The sequence below is a fragment of the Patella vulgata genome, chromosome 4 (assembly GCF_932274485.2).
Source record: "Patella vulgata chromosome 4, xgPatVulg1.2, whole genome shotgun sequence".
NCBI lineage: Eukaryota > Metazoa > Mollusca > Gastropoda > Patellidae > Patella > Patella vulgata.
In genome coordinates this window covers 20,125,917-20,143,690 of record NC_065882.2, presented here as the reverse complement: position 1 = coordinate 20,143,690, position 17,774 = coordinate 20,125,917, and the positions used below count along the sequence as shown (strand labels likewise).

Genomic DNA, 17,774 nt, shown 5'->3' with positions numbered 1-17,774 from the left:
AATTATTTATATATCTTCCAAATATAACATTCTTTTATCATGTCATACAATCAAAATTAATAAGGTGAAATTTGTGTCGCATTCTGTTATATCTGTAATATCAAATATTTCATTTTTTCCAGTGTCGTTATCGACATCTGCAAAAACAGTTTTGTTAGCCGGGGGTCACAGAATAATAGTGTGTAAATACAGATTTTGTTTGCTTTCAGATCTGTCGTCGCCATACTTGTTTATCACAAGTCAATGCCTACGGGTTACAAACACTGTGATTCTATTGAAATAATGATTAGAAGCTTTCCGTTTTTGGCACCGCGTTTTTAGAGACCATGAACACTTTTAGATTGGAGAAAATTGAAAATAGATTTCAAAGGCCTCTGTGCTTTGATTTGTACAATAAAGCCACCAACAACAATAACGGGTTACAAAATAACTTACGTACAGAATTAACCACGATCCAGAAAGTCTGCAAAAAGATTACATCTCAGAACCTGGAGCAAATCAAAGCAGAACAACGAGGAGTACAATCTTTAGTAAACGCACAGAATCATCCGCATTACAGCGATAGATTAATAAGTAACATGCGTGAAAAACATCAGGAGTTTTTCTTGCCGCCATGCTCAAACTCAGGAAGTGACGAATCCTTGTACAAAAACAGGAAACATTCTGCTTATCGTTGCTGCAAACACCGTGCAACAACTGCGTCCCTTCAACATTATAAACCTCCAAATGAAAAGGGGGGTAAAACTCGGCCTAAAACAATTAATGGTCAGACTGATTCGTCAAAAGGTGATAAGACAATCAATCGCAGAAAGGGTTATATGCTACCTACGACCGCATCTTTAAGTCGGTATGATATACGGGATATGACGTCAGTACCATTACGAATTTCCCTTCTACCAAGGAGACAAAATAATAAAAATAGAGAAGAGGCGGACATGGAAATAAAGGAACCGGAAAGACAACGCAATTACTCTTATACATACATTCCACGGAAATTACGATCACGGCGTCAACTTGAAGAAGCTAATCGCTTAGGACAATTTATGGTCGAACAGCCGTCAATATCCGGTTTTCAAGACATTCACAAAACAAAACTTACCAGTGTTCTGATAACAAATAAACTTTTAGAAAACCGGGTCAAAACATTTGTTCGCGAAATTGAAACTTTTAACAAATCTAAGATGAAAACAAATGATGAACGAGTGAGTTGACAAATATTAATAATGTTTTTCTTATCCTGAACTTATTTCAGTCGGTAACCCGATTCCAATTTCTTAATAGTCTACATGTCTGTGGCAAGAAAGAGAATTGAACAATAGACAATAGTGTTATCTACAACTGTTATTTATATGAGGGGGCCTTGATGTCTCAGAGACTAATACGCTTGTTCATAAATCAGGAAGTGGGCTAGGTTATCGAGTGATGTGACGCGTGTGCTTTATATCATAAGGTTTTTCGTTTAGTTTTTCGTTTAGTTTCAATCCCGAGCTTGTACGTGATATGCTATAGGGTCGTCTACCCAACCTCTTGGACTTTTTCGGGCCCTCCTGCTCCACTGCTAAAGACTCCTACCTACACGCAAACGAATTACTGAATTAAAATTGTGCTATTCCTCGGGACGTAGAGCCTAGTAAGGGTTATACGAAAAACCGAGGTTCCGTGTACACGTGGGCGTGCACGTAAAAGATCCATTGACAGTTGGAATATCGCTATCCATGGGCAAAATATCCATCAACGTACATTGCTCGTTTGCATTAACCCAGTTGGTTAAAGGTAGGACTCAAGTTAAAATCATACGCTCTGCGGTTAGATTTCAAATAATGGTGCCACTCTTTTCTTATTGGATTATTGTCATGGGCCCAGCCCATTTTCTGCTACACGAACTCTTCCAATGGATTTTGTATTGTATTGTGCTAGAATTATATCAGTCTTAATATTCCCGCGGCAGCTTTCTTGTCCACTGTTGTCTACAGGGCTTGAACGCGGGACCTCAACGTTGGCTTGCTGACCTGGAGGTCCCGTGTTAGATTTCTTGTGTTCATCGATGTTTTCCGGCGTGGTTCCCCCTTTTCGGTCGTGCAGAACGAAGGGCCTGGCAAGGGACAGTGTATATTCAGTTGAAATTCGATATAAGACTGGGGCCGCTATCCGGGAATAATTTCCCTTATATCACACTGGCGTATTCCAAATAATTAAGCATACTTTAAACAGTTGTGTAATGCTAGTCTTCATTGATAATATGGCTTCTAATATGTTAAAATGAAATGAAATCCGATTTAACGTCCTACTGTTTTGCTCCGACTGGGCTAATGAAGACAGGCATACTCCATGCAGTGTGCTATGAGTGAGATTGTACCCGGACAGCGGCGCTGCGGCCTACTCTTATATCGAATTCCAACTGCCAAGGTATCTTTTACGTGTATGCCAATGTGTACACGGGATCTGGGTTTTTAGTCCCATCCTGCACTACTGACAAGGGGAAACCACGCCGAAAAATCTTGATGAACCTTCTCGGCCAAAACCTGGAGCGAACCCGTGACCTCAACCCCCAATATGTAAACATTAGTTGGAAATACTTGAATCAATCGGACCATGTACAAGTCCCCAAGTGCTACTCGTCTTGTACTTTTTCTTCTTGTTGGTGCTAAGGCTCCGGTAATTCAAATAGGATCGACATGAAACTTGACATGTTTGTTTCTTGGGCAATTGTGCATTGATGCTAGGTATGACATCACATTCCAAGATGGACCCGATGATGTACGTCCTGCTTGGTTTCTGGGCCCTTTTAAGGATGGGGATTTTAAATTTGTTGATGTATAAAATCAAATTTTAGCTCATAGTCTATGACAAGTCCGTATTCTTATTTTTTTTTTAATTTTCATGAATAGGGACCCTCGCACACTCCTGCTTGTTGTAGTAGACAGTAATACATTGTTCTATAGGTAACTGAGTCTGACTATTCGCTGTTAATTATATCAACGACGAGAAGCTAGGTGTATTTATCAGCACTGACCGTGATGGTAATTTACTCCACATCAACGACCCAGCTTTAAGTGGGGGTATTTATCTTCTCTCACAGAATCGATTTTGTTATTGAGCGCTTTAATCATAACCCCGTATCTATACATACTTCCTTCATTTTGTACTCTGTATACCGTATATTTCCAAATATTAATAGATTCTCTAGCGTTATAGAACCATCAATCTACAAGTATACGACCATTTTATGAGATTTTTATGAGATACCGTGGCGATTCTGAAGTGATCATGTCAGAGGAAGAATAAATATTCCAACATGAATCTCATATATAGAGCCCAAAGGCCAGCGTACACGAGAGGTTAATACCGAATTGCATCATCGATTTCAAGATAAATCCCCATCGACTTCATAGTTATAAATCGAAACACGTGGGCCATATCAAGGGATTTAACAATTTCGGTTAAGAAAGGATGCATTTTTAAAAACTATTTTATCAGCCCATCATCTGCCAGTAATGCACGTATAACCCGTACTCGGCAAAGCCTGCAGACTCCGGAAATGAAATGAAATGAAATGGGGTTTAACGTCCTACTATTCTACTCCGAACTGGGGTAATGAAGACGGACATAGGCCATACAATGTTGCTCTTATATCGAATTCCAACTTTCAATGGATCTTTTACGTGCACGTCAATGTGTACACGGGACCTCGACTAAACAGCTGTCCTTGTCAAGCCCTCCGTCCTGCATCACTGACAAGGGGGAACCAAGCTGGAAAAGCTGGATGAACTTTCTCGGCCAATGCAGGGATCGAACACCCGACCTCCACGCTAGCGAGCCAGCGCCTTACCCACTTAGCCACCGTGATCCTGGCAGACTCCGGTACCCTACATTTAACCTCGGTTGTATGGCGAATTCCGCCACTGGAACTACTTTCAAGTTCCCGGATTAAAAATGACAGGGCCCATAAAGGCGCTTGTGAAAAGTGTTTTATTGTTTGTTTGTTTTTCTTTAAACAATGGACAATTTGCAATGAACACTCTACACACCTTCGAGCGACGCCATTTTGAGAACTTCTTTCTAAAAGCGGCAAGATTTCCTTATAAGATGAAATTCATTTATAATTTTAAAAGCAATCTACGAAATGCATTTCAAGAAATAGAACTAAAATGGAAAGAGGTAACAACAATTAAGTACAAAGGGTCAACCACAATCAAAAGCATTCTGATCCAAAAGGCGTTGGTCCAAACATTATATGAATCCATCAGTTCGGTAACTTAGGTCATAAAGAACTTTCTGCTGATTTTACGCGAGCCAATTTAATTTTCTATAGCTTTTAAAAATAATGATTCTTAGATTAAATGAGTCAAGCCATACAGATGTTAAGGTTGGGTTTGTTCAAAGATGCATTAATTAAGATGTTGATAAAGAGCTGTCCGTTCTTTATATAATAGTTCAAAAATAGATAATGTAAAATGAATATATTGAACATTTCATTCAAATTACTTTATTCTGAGCGGGGTTATCACTGTTTGATGTTTTGACAAGATGTGGCCTAGATTTTTTATTATCGTAGCAACGGTACTTGTTAACTGAGAGTAACCCTTGGTTCGCCATTTTTAGATTAAATTATTAAATGACGAACCTGTTTTTTCATCCGTTTAAATCTCCGCAATCCGAAAGCCTAGATAGATGATTATAGGCTTGTCCTATAAAAAATAGTTTATATAACATTTGAAAGAAAGAAAGTAAGACCTGCAATAAGCAGATTCAGCTCCTATATAAGGCATCTATAATTAGATTGTAATAACCATCTTTTATGTAACATGCCGCTTTAGTGGGTGTTGAAATTGTACAGGTTCTATGTTGTTGACAAACGAATTAGAAGATAACAATTCTTTTATTGATGATTTATTTTAAAACTGAGTAGGTTTAATCACAATATAATACCGATTAACCACATTGAATAGTAGCGGTTATTTACAGACTATCCTGTTCATTCCCGTTTATATACTCTGCTTTGGAGAAAAGTTACTAGAATAGATATAATCCCTTCTGACTATATATTGTGATTATTTAAGTACATGGTTATTTCCCTTGATCTTAACACGTTTTAAAGCAAATTTCAGAATTATTTTGAAACTTGATACATCCATCTGGCATGATAGACGCTGAAGTGCATCCTATGGAACCCATATATTTATTAAAGTCAGTTTGTAGATTTATTCATTTTATTCGATAAATATGTGTTCACTCTTGTTTGTTGTCAAGTCACCCCTTTTTAAAATGTTAATTGTAAGAGAGTTAATGTTTACACTGGTTCTAATGACAAGCTTGTCAATGACCCGCTTTTCGATGAAAACTAAAAAAACGAACAATAAATTTTCTTGACCGAAAATAGTTCATTGTGGTAGAGGTGTATTGTGTTAGCGTCCAATCCTCGTTAAATAGCATAATGGCTGCAAAATTGAAATAAAGTATCCTGGAATGGTTGTCCACGTCTCTAAATTGAACGGATCAAACTTTCACATTATAGTGTACTGGACATGGAGCTTCAAAACAAAACAAAACATAAACCACCATTTTACGAGCACATTTTTATCCACTAATACAAGGATTACAGTTAAGAATACACCAACTGATAAAAGGAAAACGCGACAACGAGGGATATTACAACCACAACCGCCGATACAAAATTTCGAACATTGTTTTTATCCGATTCATTATCCAGTCCTAATCTTGACAAATCGCCGCCATAAATGGAAGAGCGCCTTCTAGTGGCAGACGAAGGCCTACCGTCAGTTGGACTTAATGACAGTTTTTGTGTATCACTGCTAAAAGCAGGCAAAGAAAGTCTATGATGGTCACCGAATTTGTACTCACTTCGATCCTTTCTCTCCTCTTGAATAATCTTCGGAGAAAGATCCCCAGAGGAACTGCTCCGTGTAGAAATACTCGGAGGCAGGAGAAATGAATTCTCGTTAATTGAACGACGTCTGGATAAATCTGGTAATTGAGATTCAGATGGTATCATTAAACTCAGCCGCCGTTTCGGATCGTAACTTTTATGTAAATGTTGACGCATCATCTCGTTTATGATTTCACAAATGAATAAAAATATAACAAATCTCTAGAAACAATACGTTTTCACCTTTAGGGTCAGAGTTCAATAGTTCAGCATATTTTCTCGGTTTTCTTTTAAGTCATTTTACTCACTTTTTGAAGAAAAGATACACCAGTCTGGGTGGAGATTGAATTGTACTATTTCTTGTTGGCAAAAAAGTTGAAAATATATATGATAATTTACACTGTGGCATGAACTTGTTGTTTTCTTACACTAAAAATAAACATCACTACACTCCACGGGGTGTAAACAAACCCTGTAAAGAAAAAACAAACATTTGTTACGTTCATAAATCACGATTTAAAGCGGCTGTCGTTCACAAAGCTCCATATGTCATCATAAACGGCCCACCATCATAAAGATACGGATTTAGATCTATCACCTACCTTCAGGTCGAGTTATGTCTTAATCGGATTTTTAACAAAACAAATATACACTTGGCTTCAATTTCATCGTATCTATTAACTCGACTCTTGATTTTTAATACGAAAATTGAACTATTTATTATTCAATATATTCACGATATATAATTAAATAGGTTATATTGAATAATGAAATGGAACTCTCTCTACTTCTCTCTGTTACTTAAAAAGAAATCAATAAAGTAGAAAATATTAACCCACGATAGTTTATATAATTATGACCAGTATATAAAAACCATCAATATCCTGTACACACTATATGTTATTCACACAATTTACATAAATCAGATGTATATCAGTATAGACTAGTCATCCTTATGATTCAGTATTAAATTTACTCCCTGACTTATAAAACAAACAAACACAAAACAAATGATGTTTAACGTCCTTCTTTTCTTTACCGGCTGGGTTAATGAAGACGGAAACCCAACAAAAAGACACGTTTGTTGCATAATGTATAATCATAAATGTATTGTTAGAAGAATGGAGTGTGGATCATTAGCATCTTAACCAAAGAATATGCACAATGAAAAAATAAAAGAAAATGAGAACAAAAGATAAAATATAGAAAATATACATACATTATCAATGAATAACATAATCACGGCCAAATACTTATGTTAGTATAACCTTGTCTGTAGTCTCAGCTTGTACACGAATTCTTTTTACACAATACAGTATGTACCTTTGTATTTTAAATATTAAACAATAAAAAATCGATACTAGATCTATGTAGGTATAAAGCCTACATTATTAAAACATACATAGAATAAACGTTTTTTCTATATACTTAAATATAACCCAGCGCTAGCTCAGCTATCACTAACTTATATATATAAGAATTGATGCATGCACGGCCTTTTCTCTTTCTTCAGATTAAACAGATCCATCTAAAGATAGACAGAGCTTAAACCTTGCGGTATCATAGGGTAATTATCGAGTAAATTAGCCAGCGGCCTTTTACAGAAAGATAGAAATTGGTGTATCCAAAAATGAAACAGAATAGCCAAAAGCACCCTCTATTATAGATAGAGATCTTCTGCATAAACAACATCTTTATTACGTAGTTAAAGAGGTTATTATCTTGAAGTGTTACATGTCATTGTAGATAATGAGAGAGAGCGAGAGAGAGAGAGAGAGAGAGAGTGTGTGTGTGAGCGGGCGGAGGGGTTGTGGGATAACGTCCACTAAACACACACTACGTCAGTCCGGAGAAAACTCACAGGGTTAGGAAAATGAAATGAAATGAAATGGGGTTTAACGTCCTACTGTTTTGCTCCGAACTGGGCTAATGAAGACGGGCATACGCCATACAGTGTGCTATGAGGGAAATTTTGCCCGGACAGCGGCACTACGGCCTACTCTTATATCGAATTCCAACTGTCAAGGGATCATTTACGTGCACGCCAATGTGTACACGGGACCTCGGTTTTTCGTCCCATCCGAACGACTAGACAGCTTTCCTTGTCAGCCCCTCCATCCTGCATCACTGACAAGGGAGAACCACGCCGGAAATCTGGATGAACTTTCTCGGCCAATGCAGGGATCGAACACCCGACCTCCAGGCTAGCGAGCCAGCGTCTTACCCACTTAGCCACCGTGATCCCCAACACGGGGTTAGGAAGGCGACTCACAAGAGTGGGCTCGAAACGACGCCACTTTACACTTTATTCAATAACAGCGCACGCTTGAGACTATTTGACACCCCCCCCCCCCCCAACAAAAAAAAAAGAACCAACGTCATTTGAAATACCAGGTAATTTGGGAGTAACATAACGTATATGGAAGGAAATAGTTTTTAACATTTTTTCAAAAATTATGATCCGCAGAAAATCTTACGTACAGTTTATTAAGAAAACATCTGCCGAGCGGAGAAAGTAACAAAACAATAACACATAATTATAGTCATGTATCTACTTTTTAAAAAAATATTTTGTCAGACAATTGAGCATTATGGACTTTTGTTGTGCTGAGAATCTTTATAATAAATGCATACATTCATCTCAAACGACCACCATTAGAATGAAAAACTAACAGTACCATTTGACACTGTATCCCAAAAGGCACAACTGTGCCTTTAACCAAGAACGTAGAGGTTGTGAATTTTCATACTCGCTGTTCCATTTTTACCCTATGCTAGACGAGATTGGCTGGCTTCCCAGGCAAGTCTCCTGGTTTACACTTGTCTGCGATATCACCCTAGGTGGAAGCGGATGTAAAGCCCACAGAAGAAGAAGAAGAAGAATCTCAAACAACACGACAATACGCCTGGGGCCTGTTTCACGAAATTTTAACTAAGATAAAATCCAGATTTTAATAATTTGATTGGATAATATTGGATTGATTTTAGTGTTTAGTCAATCAAAATTGAACAATCTACTAAAATTTGGATTTTATCTTTAGTTAAGATTTCGATAAACTGGGCCCGGGTGCACAAACGACATATCAGTTTTGAAATTTTTGGTAATTTGTTCTTTTGTAGGCCTATTCCTTTAATCCGCTGACAGAAAGGGGGTGGAGGGCGGTGATTCTCCACTGCGCGTATATCAACATCAATGGAAACTAACCTTGAACGAGCTAAGAACTCTAATGTAATTTGTATGCAATATCACGAAGAAACTGGCTTGAAGTCAAAGGTTGTTTTTTTTATGTCGAGTTCAACAAACTAATAGAATAAAAGGGAGCCTATTTCAAGCACACATTCTTACACTATTGCACAACGTAATTCCTAGCAGCCAGACTTGACGTAAAATATTCACAAAGTATCCAAGCCAACAACACATTCCATATAGCATGCCTTAAAAATTTACCAGATAGATGTCCCTATCGGCACTTTGAACAAGGGCGTAAACTATTCACAAGGTGTCCAACACCACATTCCTTAAATTAAAATGACTAAATGTATCAAATTTTGGAATTTAAACATAAAACGACAAATTGTCCGTTGAAATATCACAAACAAACGCTTTAAATAAGAAGCTAAAATATTCCCAAAGTTCCCAAAATAGAATGTTTCTTTAATTTGGTTAACTGTCTACATTCTCTGAGATATACTACGAAACCAGAGAAAATAATATTATGTCCATCCGACATTTCCAATCATTAGATTCACCGTTCTCATGTGGTCATGTTTTTGTGCCGGCTTTGACATGTCACATTCTAACTGTAACGTAAAACTGTTTTATTCTAAGATCAATTCAGATGTTGAGCTTGGTAAACTAATTATTGAGCAAAAGAAAAAATTTATCAAAGACCTTACTACTGCAGTGGTGGTCAGACGATTGGGAAATCTTCAACAGAACACGTCTGCATCGTATTACCTAATTTTGTTACTAAGACAGCTCTGATGAAAATGTCTGCGCCTGGGTTAAAATATTCAATAGAATCAAGGAATTTCAGGAAGAAAGTAAAATACAACTCGACAATATAATGATGAAAGCTTCATCCCCATCCATTGAGGAAGATCATATTTCCTCACGGTTCAGTCCAATAACCGGTTAATTTTCTGATTCCACAACACAATGAGCATAAATTTCCATTATAATGTAAAAGGCTGAGTGTATCAAAAAAGGAAGACCAAGGAGAGAGAGAAAGAGAGAAATGGGGTTTAACGTCCACTCGACACAAACTAGGTCATTTCGGGACTAACACATGGTTCAATAATTCGCTTGCGCGTATGAGTCTTTAGCTGTGGGAGGAAACCGGAGGACCCGGAGAAAACCCACGAGGTTGGACAGGTGAGGGAAATTTTGCCCGGACAGCAGCACTACGGCCTACTCTTATATCGAATTCCGACTGCCAAGGGATCTTTTACGTGCACGCCAATGTATACACGGGACCTCGGTTTTTCGTCCCATTCGAAGGACTAGACAGCTTTCCTTGTCAGCCCTCTCCGTCCTGCATCATTGACAAGGGAGAACCACGCCGGAAAATCTGAATGAACTTTCTCGGCCAATGCAGGGATCGAACACCCGACCTCCAGGCTAGCGAGCCAGCGTCTTACCCACTTTGCGACGTGATGGTTTAAATGCAAAGGTACAAGTTGTTGAATAAGACGTAACTTAAATCAAGTTTTAGACCATTCTAAATAAAGACACGACTTCTTATCAGTGTAGAATATTAATGAACATGTCAGGCATAAGTTTACAGAACCGTCTGTGATTAATAAGTGACTATTTAAAAGACCTAAAATGCAAAGGTACTGGTACAATATCGTGAATTCTACTAAATGGAGCATGTCCGGTCCCATTCAGGATACATCTTTATCAATATAACATACTGATAAAATTCGACTAAACATGTTGCTATAGGATGAATCATATCCTGTCTCATTCACGACACACACGTAGACGGTTTGTTAAATATAATATATGCATACAGTGTGATAAACTGAAACAGAATAATTAAAATATGACTTAAGCTTACCTCTTTTACAAATTAGACTTGTATAGTACCATTACTGCCTATAATATCTAAATCAAGACCGTAGACTAACAGTTAACATGATGGTTAACGGTCAGCAGGCAATCGGAATACACCAGTCTAGAAAAAGGGATAAGATAGATAATTAGATGTTGAAGAAAGGAACGCCGGGTGAATACAACATTTCTCAAACAGGAAACATGTCGGCTGTAATTCCGGTATACCACGAAGAGGCGATTTTCTTCCACAACATGACCACTTTCAATGGAATTATCATCCAGTGAGAAGCTATCATGGACATGGGATGAATATCTAAAGACCTTATTGGCTGATATTGGTTCTTTGATACACAGATTAATATGATTAATTAACACCTTGATAACCTAGACTAAACTAATAGGGCGGTCGATAGTTTGTTTAATTCTTATCCTGTAATTGCAGAATTCGTTCCTTATCTCACAGTTTCTGGTTTAGTTGAGAAAAAATAATTAACTGTTTTCACGTGTTAACGACAATCCTGCCAAGTTATTACCTTCGAGTTTCTACACTATCGGTAATATAAATCACTATAAAAGTCGTATTAAACAAAATTCTGATTAATTTAAAGAGCGACTTTATGTAAGGTATCGATTACTTTATCGAAGAATATTCCCATAGAAAATTATTTCATACAATATGAAGATCAACAAGTAGCATGCAAGGTAACAAAATAAAATGAAATGGGGTTTACGTTGAACTGGTCTACCCCTAACGAAGGTGGGCTTATGGTTGAAATTTACCCGGCCATTTCGAATTCCAACTGTCAAGGGTTCTTTCACGTGCATGCCAATGTGTCCACGGGACTTTGGTTTTTCGTCCTATCCGAAAGAGTATACGTTGTCCCTTACCAGGGACACCGGAATCGTACACATGACCTCCGGGTTAGCGAGCCAATGTCACCGAGCATTTTCTGGTTTCTTTGTACAAGATTTGATATTGTAATATCAAAATATTTGTGAAACTTTTGTGTCATTAAAAGCATAAGAAAGATCGTTCGCATCTAAAAAATTTCAAAAAATATACACTACTTAAGGCTGTTTATATGTAATTAAGCATATTTGAGTACCAAAAAACATTCATCAACAATGGACTGACTTGTACGAAAATAAATGCAGAATTATTTTTACTATATTTGTCTAAGGGAAATAAAGATGGCGATGTTAAATCAATAGAAACCAATGCAATCTTGAAATGGTCAGTAATATACCTTTTAATATACCAATATAATATCAGTATAATAGTGATATAACAGAAGGGCCGCTGTGGCTCAGTTAGTAAGACGTTGGCTCGCTAACCTGGCGGTCCTGTCTTCGATTCCGTTATTGGCCGAAAATGTTCATCTTCATTTTCCGGCGTGGTTCAACCCTGTCAGCGGTGCAGGACAGGAGGTTAGCAAGGGGCAACGTATAGCCGTTCGGGTTTAACGTCCTACTGTTCTGCTCCGACTGGGCTAATGATGACGGGCATACGCCACACAATCTGCCTACTCTTATATCGAATTCCAACTGCCAAAGGATATTTAAGGTGCACGCCAATGTGTACACGGGACCTCGGTTTTGCGTCCCATCTGAACGACTATACGTTGTTCTGCACCACTGACAAGGAGGAATCACGCCTGAAAAATCCCGATGAACTTTCTCGATCAATGCAGGGATCGAACACGGGACCTCCAGGTTACCGAGTTAACGTCTTACCCACTGAGCCACCGTGGCTCCCACCTTCGTGCGTCTATGGCTGACATTAACACGCTTTGAAAATTCATTTGTTCTGATCGGATGAAAAGGCAGAATAATCCAAGACATAAAGCAGGAAATAACAAAACTGGGATTATATTTGATACTAACCTCTAAGATGAAGCGATGTCCCAATAGAATATGAATCAGCAACTCGTGGAATATTTCTTATTAGATCTGTTGTCGTCTAGTACCTTTCACACTGGCTGTCATTCAAATGACGTGATCCGAGCAATTTGTGATAAGAAGGGAAAAACTTGTAAGATGTGTAAAATGATTTGGAAATACTTTTAACCAATCAGTGCCAGCCCTTTGGTTGATTAGAATATGGTCGTGGTGGTGAAATATCTTGCATGTCAGCTCTCAGCTGTTTCAGTGCCAATACGATCCCTGAATTATTTCCAAATAAGATTGATTACTCGGAAACGATCTTCGAAGGTAGCGAGAGCGTGTCTTACTCCAGAGTGCTTTAGCTGAAACAGCAAAGCGACTATACGTTTAGAGACTTGGCTATCTGATAGGAATTGTTTATTGCTTTCGATCAACTACGACTAAATACACGAATAATCCATAATCAAAATAACCAAATAATGTGGGGTCAAGTGGTTATATCGTTGCATGCATTAAATTCTCTGGTCTTTGATCGACCAATGGTTAAAAGTGTTTATTTACACAAACATCAAGCCATAAATAAAAACCACAAGAAGAAAACATGAATTAAGCATGCACAAATGATAATGACGTAATTTATTGATCCAGCTAATAGTTATAGATTTATCGATTCAAACATCTCTCGCTCGTTTCATATGTTATGGCTTCAGGCATTTTCCGCGCGATTTCTTCGGTATGGCAGACGGCGTGAAATAAAAACAAAAAAAAAGCCCTGATATAATGATAGGAAAATAAAATATAGAGATAATGAAAACAAGCCATGCAGTTCAATATGTTCAATGATGACTCCCAAAAATATACATATAATAGGAGAACCAATGATTATATGTAATCCCTAAATATCTTCCCAGACGGTTTATGGCGTTCTTATTCAATAAAAAGTATACTTAAATTAGTTTATGAGTCTCCCCTGTATTAACACAAAGCCAGTACTTTTTTCTATTATTTCAGTTAAAATAGACATAAGCACGATTCAAGTTGTGCTGGCTATTTTTTGTGGTGAACCAAGAAAGAAAATCAAAACCTTTGATTCTTAAGAAGCGGTGTTCCTGTTACGCGACCGCGTGTTTTTCGCTATACTGCTCTTTAAAATGACCAAAATTAATATGTTTGTATTTCTCTAAATCACATTATTTTTTTTAAAAAAATGACTTGTTGCTGTCGTCTCAGCGAACATTTATTGACAAAATCGTGAGTATACCGTGCCGCGGCAAACTAAATTTCCCAGGCAATAAACCATCAGACGTCTTCATTATACCGGTTGGTGAAGAAATGTATTTAATCTTATTTTATTTTATTTCCAGTAAAGCGGTTCATTGCAGTCATGGATGGGAATAAATCTGTTATCAAACACAAAGTAAACAGTGTCAATTTTCAGTAGCTCTATTTACTCACACGACCAAATCGAACCTGATCAGATTAGTTTTTTTGAATACTAAATCAAGAGCAACGAAAGTTTCCTTCAAGAAGGACCGGGGTTAAATGGCATCATTGTCTCGTTTTGGAGCCCAAGTCTGAAATAACAGTAAAAACGGTAGGGTCGTCTACTTAAACTCACACTTCTAAATACTTAGCGGAGTTGGGTGGCCGAATGGTTAACGCGTGCGCGTTGGATCAGGTGGTCTGTCATTGAGTCAAGTGGCGTGGTTTCGATTTCCCGCTTGTACGTGACAAGGATTAGGTTTGACTGTCCTAACTCGTAGGTTTTCTCAGAGTCAATGGTATTTTCCCCTCACTGCTTAAGACGCCTATTGAACTGAAAGTGAACCATATGTCTGTCCCAAAACCTCCTAGTTTGTGTCGAGTGGACGTTACCCCCCCCCCTCTCTCTCTCTCGAACGCTTGCTTAGTTTATCACAATAAAAGTGGGTTTAGGTATGTAAAGCAAACACCAAACAATGACGATATAGTCTATTTACCTTATCTGAAAATCTCAAATCAAAATATTGAGCCGTTCGCTATTGATCGCAACATTTGCTTACGGATTACGAAACTCGTTTAAGTAATTTCATGCTTTAATTGTATGAGTGACTTGATATTTGCGACGACCACTAGCAACTATATTACCTAAGCAAGTATATATAGACATGACAATCCAGTCATTTTCACCAACCCCCACATGGACACTGAAAGTCTGTATTTCGTCGAAAAAGTAACATATAGGGCTTCACAGTTGCACGGGACTAGGATACATATTTGGTAGAGTTTTCCACCTCAAATTTAAACAGTTTTCAGCTACTAAGTTCATCTGGATTTTCCGTCGTGGTTCCCCCGTATTAGTGGTGTAGGGCCTGGCAAGGGACAACAGTCGTTCGGATTGGACCAAAAACCGTTGTACACATTGGCATGCACTAAGAGATCCATTGGCAGTTAGAATTCGATATAAGGGTAATCCGTATAGTGCCGCTGTCCAGACAAAATTTTTTTCATAGCATACTGTATGGCGTGTGATCGTCTTCATTAGCCCAGTCGGTGCAGAACAGTAGGACGTTTATTAAACCCCTTGTTCATATCAAAGTTCTATTTTCACACAGCGAGGTCGATCCACACACATCTCTTTAAGTGGGAAATTCTTACTCTGTAGTTAAAAAAATGTTATTCTCCACCCAGGATGTCATTTTTCATTTGTTACTTTAGATAAAAATATTTGTTGTGTTGGTTATTATAGAGAATTGTCGCTTCGGTAAGTTCTGTCAGATTCATTTAAACAAAGGTGATTGTGATCGGCCATTGAAGACAAGAAAGGTTATTTCATTTTTCACAACACTAATGAACCGAGTAGTGTGTTGGATTAGACAATAAAAAGATCCAGAAATTACAGGTTCATTAGCGGTTTGTTCAGATTGTGGTGCTATGGTTAATATATTTGAGTAAATATGTCGGGAAAGGAAAATAAAACAATTACGTTTAACGTCTCATTAACAAATAATTTGAGACTAACATATGTAGTAATATCGGACTTCCTTGTTGTGTTCCTTGTGATCGTAATAAAACTACAGGTTAGATGGTTTCTACAACTTTATTGTTAATCTAGTTGACTTCGAAGGTCCCTCGTTCTAAATAAAGCATAGATGATGGCTGCTCGGAATATCTGGGTGAGCTCTGATCAATTTCGCTCAACACCCTCTTTTATAACCCCCTTATTTCTGCATGTTATAGACTGACCTTGACGTTAATTTCCTTCCCAAATATGGAATAAACACCCCATTCTCCAAAGACAAGGGGGGTGGGGGGATGTGGAGATCATTACCTTATTTGGTCTACCAACCCCATGTCATAAACAGATAGAATTTGATGGATATTTTGACAATGGTTAGGATTTTACCAAAATATCACTGTTTTTTATACACAAACATGTCGTCCGCTTTTATTAGTACGTGGGATTTGACTCCATAGAAAGAGTGAACCAACAATTAGTCAAAGACACAATATGGTCTTAAGTACCAAAGTCTTACAATTAAAACACCAGAAGAAGCCCAATGAAAACAATAGCCCATATTTGCGACCATGTGTACCAATGGATAATGAGCTGAAAATGCTACCATTCCGGAAAGTGATTGCTCTTTGGTTGCATAAATAACAATTCTGTATATTAACCACGTATACACTTTTTATTAAAAAAATTAAAGCATAACTTAGATCGATATTTGCGTTCAATCGTATCCCTATGGAATTAAAATATAATAGATATTATCAGAAAGAAATTTAAAGCGATAACAGAAAACAGTTCCGGTCTCTACGATTAATGGGACAAGATCATTTATTGACAAGGCCAAATTGAACACTGATAAAACTATGACGCCTAAAGCCTCAACAATGTAGGTCAAATTTTAAGAAATTAAAAGATTACAGTGATTATTCATGGCGCCATATCGGGTTTGAACACGATGTCAGCTTTGTAAGCCAATTCGTTTATCTGATTATAAAGACTATATACGAAGGTCGTGTATTTCAAGTCAACATAAGGTGGGCAATAGTACTGCGCTATTTCCAGTGCTGCCGTTAGCAATATGAAGAGACGAAAGCAGCACATCCAAATACTGAGTGGCCTGGAGGTTCCCTCAGGTTCAGTATGGTTTCTTTCTTGAAGACACAATATGGGGTGAACAAAAACCTGTTGAAATTCATTATAAATTCTAATGAGAGTTTTATGTAAAGCGGGATCCACTGTGGCTCAGTGAGCAAGACGCCGAATTATTAACCAGTACCAACCATATCGATCAATGGGATGCGAACCCTTTTGGTACTCAGTGTTCACGACCTGTTGTTAAGTATCTAACACCCCCACCCCAACAACAACAAAATCCGTTCCAGGGTTACCCACTGTTCTGAAAAGATTTCTTTACGCGACAAAGGCTACAATTTAAATGGAAGTTTATCAAATTTGATGTGAAGTAGGACAAACGGTACCACGAGATTTTGTTTTGGAGTTACCGAGGCCCCTTTCCCAAAATCTTGTAAAAGCAAAGGAATATTTATATACCGTTGCTCTTTAAATTAGGTTTCAAGCATGGGCTTCATGAGAGGACGAATCCTAATCTGTATTTCAGTATTCTAGGATTCCTGGTTCCTGAGATATATGATGTGTTCAGAAAAGCTTGTGAATGCGACAGAGGTTGGATTTCTTAAAGTTATCTTTATCAAATTTGGTCAATATCTAAGTTTTACTTTTGGAAAAGCTGCGAAATGAAATGAAATGAAATGGGGTTTAACGTACTACTTTTCCGACTGGGATAATGAAGACGGGCATACGCCATACAGTGTGCTATGAGGAAAATTTTGCCCGGGCAGCGGCACTATCGCCTACTCTTATATCGAATTCCAACTACCAAGGGATCTTTGACGTGCATGGGACCTCGGTTTTTCGCGCCATCCGAACGACTA

At 37.8% G+C, this 17,774-nt stretch overlaps 1 long non-coding RNA gene across 1 annotated transcript; it reads right to left on the bottom strand.

The window, feature by feature from the left end:
* Positions 1-4,874: 4,874 nt before the first annotated feature.
* Positions 4,875-6,900, bottom strand: LOC126817467 (uncharacterized). The gene is made up of 2 exons (XR_007679017.2): positions 6,723-6,900; positions 4,875-6,359 (listed from the first exon to the last, which is right to left on the bottom strand). It is a non-coding gene; the product is annotated as an uncharacterized LOC126817467 (long non-coding RNA).
* Between the last annotated feature and the right edge of the window lie 10,874 nt (positions 6,901-17,774).